General features: G+C 41.9%; 1 pseudogene across 1 annotated transcript; it reads right to left on the reverse strand.

The window, feature by feature from the left end:
* Window positions 1–628: 628 nt before the first annotated feature.
* LOC307198460 (small ribosomal subunit protein uS10-like) lies at window positions 629–4,604 on the reverse strand (annotated as a pseudogene). The gene is made up of 2 exons: window positions 4,470–4,604; window positions 629–1,029 (listed from the first exon to the last, which is right to left on the reverse strand). The product of its transcript is annotated as a small ribosomal subunit protein uS10-like (transcript).
* Between the last annotated feature and the right edge of the window lie 2,408 nt (window positions 4,605–7,012).

Raw genomic sequence — 7,012 nt, forward strand, 5'->3', positions numbered from 1 at the left:
GTGATATCATATGGTACTTGTTTTTCTCTTTTTGGCTTACTTCACTTAGTACGATAATCACTACTTCCATCCATCTTGCTGCAAATGGTATTATTTCACTCTTTTTTATGGCTGAGTAGTAATCCATTGTACACAGGTACCACATCTTCTTTATCCATTCATCTGTCAATAGACATTTAGGTTGTTTCCCTGTGAATACTACTGTGAATAGTGGTGCTATGAACATAGGGGTGCATGTAACTTTTTGAATTATAGTTTTGTCTGGATATATGTCCAGGAGTGGGATTGCTGGATCATATGGCAACTCTATTTTTAGTTATTTGAGGAACGTCCATACTGTTTTCCATAGTGGCTGTACAAACTTAACAGTCCCACCAACAGTGTAGGATAGTTCCCTTTTGTCCACACCCTTTCCAACATTTAGTTTGTAGTCTTTTGGTGATGGCCATTCTGACCAGTGTAAGGTGATACCTCATTGCAGTTTTGAATGCATGTCTCTAATAATTAACACTGTTGGGCAAATTTTCATGTGCCTGTGGCCATTTGTATGCAAAGAGCCAGCTTTTTATTTCACTTATTTTCTCTATTGTTTTCTTTTTTCCAATCTATTTCTGCTTTTTATTTTTTCTTCTTATTGTTTGTTTTGGGCTTATTTTGCTTTCTTTTTTTAACAACTGATTATCAATTTATTAAAAATGTTGATTTAAGCATCGGCAATGGTGACTTCAACCTTGACTCCTGGCTCAATACTGATGGAAATGATCTGCTTAATCTCAGAAGGACTGTGCAGGTCAATGAGTCACTTGTGGATCCTCATTTGGAACCTTCATGACAAGGAGTTTTCCTGGTAGTTATTTTCAGAGTCTTGGTAGGCGTACAAAACAGTCCTTTCACTCTGAGATTCTTTTCCTTCTCGCCTCTGATTAGGTCATCACATACCTTCTCCAAAGACTTCGTGTTGCAGCTGGTGAGGGTGATTCTAATCCGGTGAATCGCTACCTCTGGCTCCAGGGAAGTCTTTCCGCTAGGCTATGACTGCGGTGCAGCTTTCTGACTGACTTGCTCCTGGGTGAGAGCAAACAGTGGTGAGTCAGGTGCAGAAGCGGGAGTCCCCGGGCTCCACTGCAGTGGTGACCGCATCTTCCTCAAAGCGCTGCTTTTTTTTTTTTAATACACAAAATAATTTTGACAAAGAAGCTATAGTAATTAAGACTGTGGGATTGGTGGAGTGGTAGATACATAGATCAATGGAAAATAGTGGACAACACAGAAATAAATCTACATAAATATGCTTAATTTTTAGCAAAGTAGCAAAAGGAATCCAATGTATTCATTTTCAATAAATGGTGCTGAAGGAATTGAAAATCTATTGGCAAAATAATAAACCTCCATTTATATATTTTTTCTAGAAAAGAGCAGGAGAAAATCTTTGGGACTTGGGACTAGGCCAAAAGTCAAGTCCTTGGGCTTGACACCAAAAGCACAAACCTTAAAAGGAAATCCATAAAGCAAAAATTGATACATTAGATCTTATAAAAAATTTAAAATTTTGTTCTGTAAAACTCCCTGTGCAGCAGATGAAAAGAGAGAAAAATATTTACAAACTACATATCTGACAAAGAGCTAGTATATAGAATATATAAAGAATTCTCAAAAATCAACAATAAAAAAGCAAACAATCAAATTAGAAAATGGACAAAAGACATTAACACTTTACTGAAGGAGATTCTGTTGCAAGTAAGTATATGAAACAATATTCAGCATCATATGGCATTAGAGAAATGCAAATTAAAACCACAGTGAGGTATCACTATATACCTATCAGAATGGCTAAAATAAAAAACAGTGATACTAAATATTAGTGAGGATGCAGAGAAACTGAATCACTCATACACTGTTGGTGAGGCTGTTAAATGGTGCAGTCAACCTAGAAAATAATTTGGAATTTCCTCTTAAAACTGAAAAACAGGGGAGTTCCCTGGTCACCTAGTGGTTAGAACCCCAGGCTTTCACTGCTGTGGCCCGGGTTCAATCACTGGTCAGGGAACTGAGATTCCTGCAAGCCATGTGGTGCAGCCGAAAAAATAAATAAATAAATAAATACTGAAAAATGGGATTACCTTATGATTAGCAATTGTGTCTTAGGCATATATCATCCCAAAGAAACAAAAATGTATTTTCACACAGAAACTTGCACACAAATATTTGTAGCAGTTTTATTTGTATTTATTGTCCAAACCAGAAACTACTCAGATGTCCTTCAAAGGGTGAATGGTTAAAAAACTTTGACACATTCATACCATGGAATATGACTCAGCAATAAAAAGGAATTAATTACTGATATACACAAAAATTTGGATGAATACTAAGGAAAATTATGCTGAATGAAGAAAGCCAATATCATATATATATGGCATAATTATAGAAATGGAGAAGAGAGTAGTGGTAGCCAAGGGTTAGAGATGGGAATTAGGGTATGTGTGGGTGGCGCTATAAAGAATTATCATGAGGGAGTGTTGAAGTGATGGTGTAAGTTGAGTATCTTGAGGTTACACATGTGATCAAATTACTTAGAGCTATACACAAACACGTTCTAAGGAGTGCATATATAACTGGTGAAATCTGAATACATTCTGTGTTTTGTGCCACTGTCAATTTTCTGGTTTTGATATTGTACTATAACTCTGTTATTTTTGGAGGAAGCTGGGTAAAGGCCACTTGGAATCTCTGTGTAAATTTCTTTGAAACTTCTAGTGAATTTGTAGGTATTTCAAAAATAAAAAGTGTTTTGTTTCTTTTTTTCTTTAAAAAAAAGGCATCAAGGCTTCCCTGGTGGCACAGTGGTTGAGTGTCCGCCTGCCAATGCAAGGGACACGGGTTCGAGCACTGGTCCGGGAAGATCCCACAGGCCACGGAGCAACTAAGCCCGTGCACCACAACTACTGAGCCTGAGCTCTAGAGCCCACGTGCCACAACTACTGAAGCCCGTGTGCCTAGAGCCCGTGCTCCACAGCAAGAGAAGCCACTGCAATGAGAAGCCCGTGCACTGCAACGAAGACCCAAAGCAGCCAAAAATAAATAAATAAACTTATTAAAAAAATAATAATGATGATATATTTTATATTTGAATCACCTTTTTTCCTAGTGGAGACCCTCTGTCAAAACCATAATCCAGGCCACCACTTTTCCAAGCTGCCTGTGACTCACTCCAATACATTCTCCATATGTGTTTTCAACAGGGAAATCTTTCAAAAACCACCATCCTAGGTCACTAAAGCACACAAGTTTCTACTAAAGATGTAATTTCCCATAAAAGCCAAACTGTAAAGGGAACATTTGTTCCCATTAGACTTGGCTTAATGAGCACTCTTGGAACTACCTAAAGCCTTTATCCTCCACCCAGAAGTGATGCTACGAGAAGTGAAATTACATATAAATCAGTAGTGCCTTAAGCAATTTACAAAAGAGTCCCAAAATGTAAGTTACATAAGTATAAATAATAATATTAATATCTCCCTCATCTTGTCTTTATCTCTAGGACTGGGAGGATCAAAGCCACCTGATAAGTGCAGCTTCAAAGATCTCTCCCATTCCAGGTCTGGGAATGGGCACACTGCAACAGGCCTCTCCATCCTCAGTTTCCACACTTCATAACCAGTAAAGGCTCCAAATCACCTAAAGTGGTTGTTAGAGCCTTTCTGCATATGATACCTTTTTTTATAAAATTAATGGCACTCATTCCAATAATGGCTTCAGCAGAGAAAACCCCCTTTTCAGTGCAATGTATCCCATTGTTGTTTGATTTTCCTCCATCACTAGAAGTGCCCTAATTGTATACTTTAATGAATAAAATTGATTTCCAACAAATTTTGCTTTGAGTAGCTTTTATGTATTAAGACAGTCCTAGAAATAATTGGAGACTCTGGGAGAGGTGACAAGGATTGGGAAGCAGGGGCTAGTGGTAAAGCAGAGTTGGTAATCCTATCTCAAAATTTGGTTGGATTCCTTATGCAGTGGGAGGGATAGGGGAGAATCTGAGGCCTGAGGGTAGGGTTACTCATCTGATAGGCTATATTGGCTCTGGAATTGTTAACCAGGTCAGAGGCTAAATGACTACAAAAGTGTGATTCAAGGTTAGACCAGCAGGGAGGTGGACCCCACCACCCCAGGGAGTATCCAGCTGAGCAGCATGTGGCACTGGGCCAGTGCCAGTCAGCATCACTGAAGTGGGTCCAGATGCCATGGATAGGACTCCTGGACCAAGAGGAGGTCAGGTAGAGCTATACAGGCCCCTGCTCTGAGTTGGGCGGAGGGGAGAAAGTGAGAAGCAAGCCCCCAAGTGTGCTGCAGCCCACAGTGGAGATGGTAGGATGACAGAAGACTTCGACTCTGCACCTATCCACCACTCAAACCTCTATCAGGATGGCACATCATTCTCAAAAACTTTATCTCAGGGAGTGCTTTAATACCTTGTCCCTGTCCAGACTAATGAGGAGGGACTCACTGATGAACACTTCTGGGAAGAAGGAGGAATAAGGGATGCACAAAGGTGGTTTAGGGACTTCTGGTTTCCATAGATTATCCTGGAACCTCGAATAGGGCATTTCGAAGGCTCAGTTTGGAGCAAAAAGACAGCAGCAAGGGAGGTAAGGCATGGAATGATATCAACACTATTAAAAGCACTGCATCCCATCATTTTAAATCAGCAGTTCTCAACCCTGGCTGCACATTGGAATCACCTAAAGGAGCATTTAAAATTCCTAGTGCCTGAGCCTCACTCCACACAATTACTTCAGAATGAGGGATGGGGCCTAGCCATTGGTAACTTTTAAAGCTCCCCTGGGATTCTGCTGTGGAGCCATTGTTCTGTTCTAGACTTCACTACTTTTAAGTGTGATTCCCAAAACCATAGCACTGGTACCCTCTGGGAACCTGATAGAAATGCCAGGCCCCACCCCAGGCCTGCTGATGAGAATCTGCATTTGGATGAGATCCTCTAGGCACACTGCAGCTTGAGAAGCACTGTTCTCAGTGAACACTGAGAGCATTGGGTCTCACCCCTGGGTGCCCATTAGAATTACCTGGGAGGTACATTTATCCTGTCAGGGAAGAAAAAATTTTCCTCTACCCTTCTAGGTTCTTCTGGCTGGTCTAAGAATTAAGCTGACATGGGACAGATTAACAGGAGAAAATCGAACAAAAGTTTAACAACATTTTACATGGGAGAGACCCAGGAGAACTGAGTAACTCACCAAAATGGCCAAAACCCTCACCTTAAACACCAACCCAGCCCTACTAAACACTGACTTAGCAACTAAGTACAGTTAAGTAGGAGCATGGAAAGGGGAAGATGGTCAACACCTGCAGCCATGCTGGGGTGAATTGATCACCTGAGGGCCAAGTTACCTGGGCAACCAACTCCTCACCCTCAGAGGCACAGAGCTGAGGGCAGCAGAAGCCTGCAGAAGTGAAGCTGCTGAGGTTGAAGGCCTACGCTTCCATCCCCACTAGTGGCTCACAGTTGAGCCTGGAAGCTGGACCTTTCAAACAAACCCCCAGGAGATGTCAATTCTCCTCACATAATGTAAAAAAGTCTAAGCAGCCTCACACCCCTGAGAGGCTATTAATGAAGGGACAGATTTCTTAACATCCAGCACAAATCTGCTGCTCTAAGCAATGGGAACTGTGAATGGGGCGGGCAGGGATAAGGAAGAACAATGTTGAACTTTACCTGAGCTCCTAGAAAACGACAATGGTTAAGAAATCCTCTCACACTTTTGTTTTCCTGGAAACCATGCAAGATGGCAGTTCTCTTGCTCTCTCTACACCCCTCCTTGACCAGCCCCTGCTTGACCTACACCCTACTCACCTGACTGACCTTCCCTCTTAACCATAGAGCCTAATCAGTAACTGTATATATGCTTGTTCCCCACAACCCAGCCCCCCACCCCCTAACCCCCATACTCTCTCATCCCACCCTACCTAGTGATTGTTCTAATCTTTAGATCAGAATGGCTCTACCCTGCAAGTTTATCAAAGAGGCTCTGAGGAACGTGCCCTTCTGCTGTTTTTCTTGGTAACCAAAGAGCCAACCTGAAATCAATTCCCCCTATAACTGGTAATACACCCACTCCCATAGCAAGGGCTGTGGCCATGTCCTGCCTGCCATCTGCCATATACAGTAGGTTGTTGCTCGGGATCTTGCTTTGGACATGTAATATCCCCTATCTAATAAACCACTGATGTCTCTGTTGCTGACTGTGGGCTCTTTCTTAGGTCTTGAGGCTGGGAAACTATAGAGCTTGCTGGCCTGTGGGGTGCAGCAGTAGATGAGAAATGTTACCTGCCACATCCGCAAACAAAGGATACTGTGTTCATCAAGACATCAGCCACTACAGCCACTACTGACAGTGAGCTCTAAGGAAATTCAGGATGGAGACAAAGAGGTTGCCTGCTGCCAATCCCTCAGCCACTGCAGCCACCTTCAACTGTGTACCCTGAGGGTATTCAGGATGGAGAGAACAGGATATTGGCCCTAGATAGCTAAGGTGCATATTAAAGGAATGATTTCAATGAGCCCAGACTCATATCTTCCCAGCATAGAAAAGCACTAAATTCATTAACTTGAGATGTCTGGTTTTCTTTACTTAACAGTAATCTTTTGATATCCTGACTACCTGGTTTTTGTTGCAAAACTCCTATATATCCTGGCTCTTCCCTTATGTCTTCAGCTCAGTCCCTCAGAGTGATCTGAGAGACTGTTTTCCAAGCTTTAGTTCTCAGAAAATCCTCCTTATACAACATAATTCTCAACTTTTAGGTTGTGTATTTTTTTCAGTCAACAATTTTGGCAACCACAAAGGGACCCAGAGCAGATCTCCCTCCTTTGCCTGAACTCTACGAGGATCTGGAGCCTGGTACAAGCAGAAGTCTCTTGGTCCTGTCTACCTCCTCGGAGAGTCCAGGCATATTTGGGTGAGTCTATCCTGGTTCATGGATCTCCCATTATTGG

Source organism: Stenella coeruleoalba, assembly GCF_951394435.1.
Source record: "Stenella coeruleoalba genome assembly, chromosome: 15".
NCBI lineage: Eukaryota > Metazoa > Chordata > Mammalia > Artiodactyla > Delphinidae > Stenella > Stenella coeruleoalba.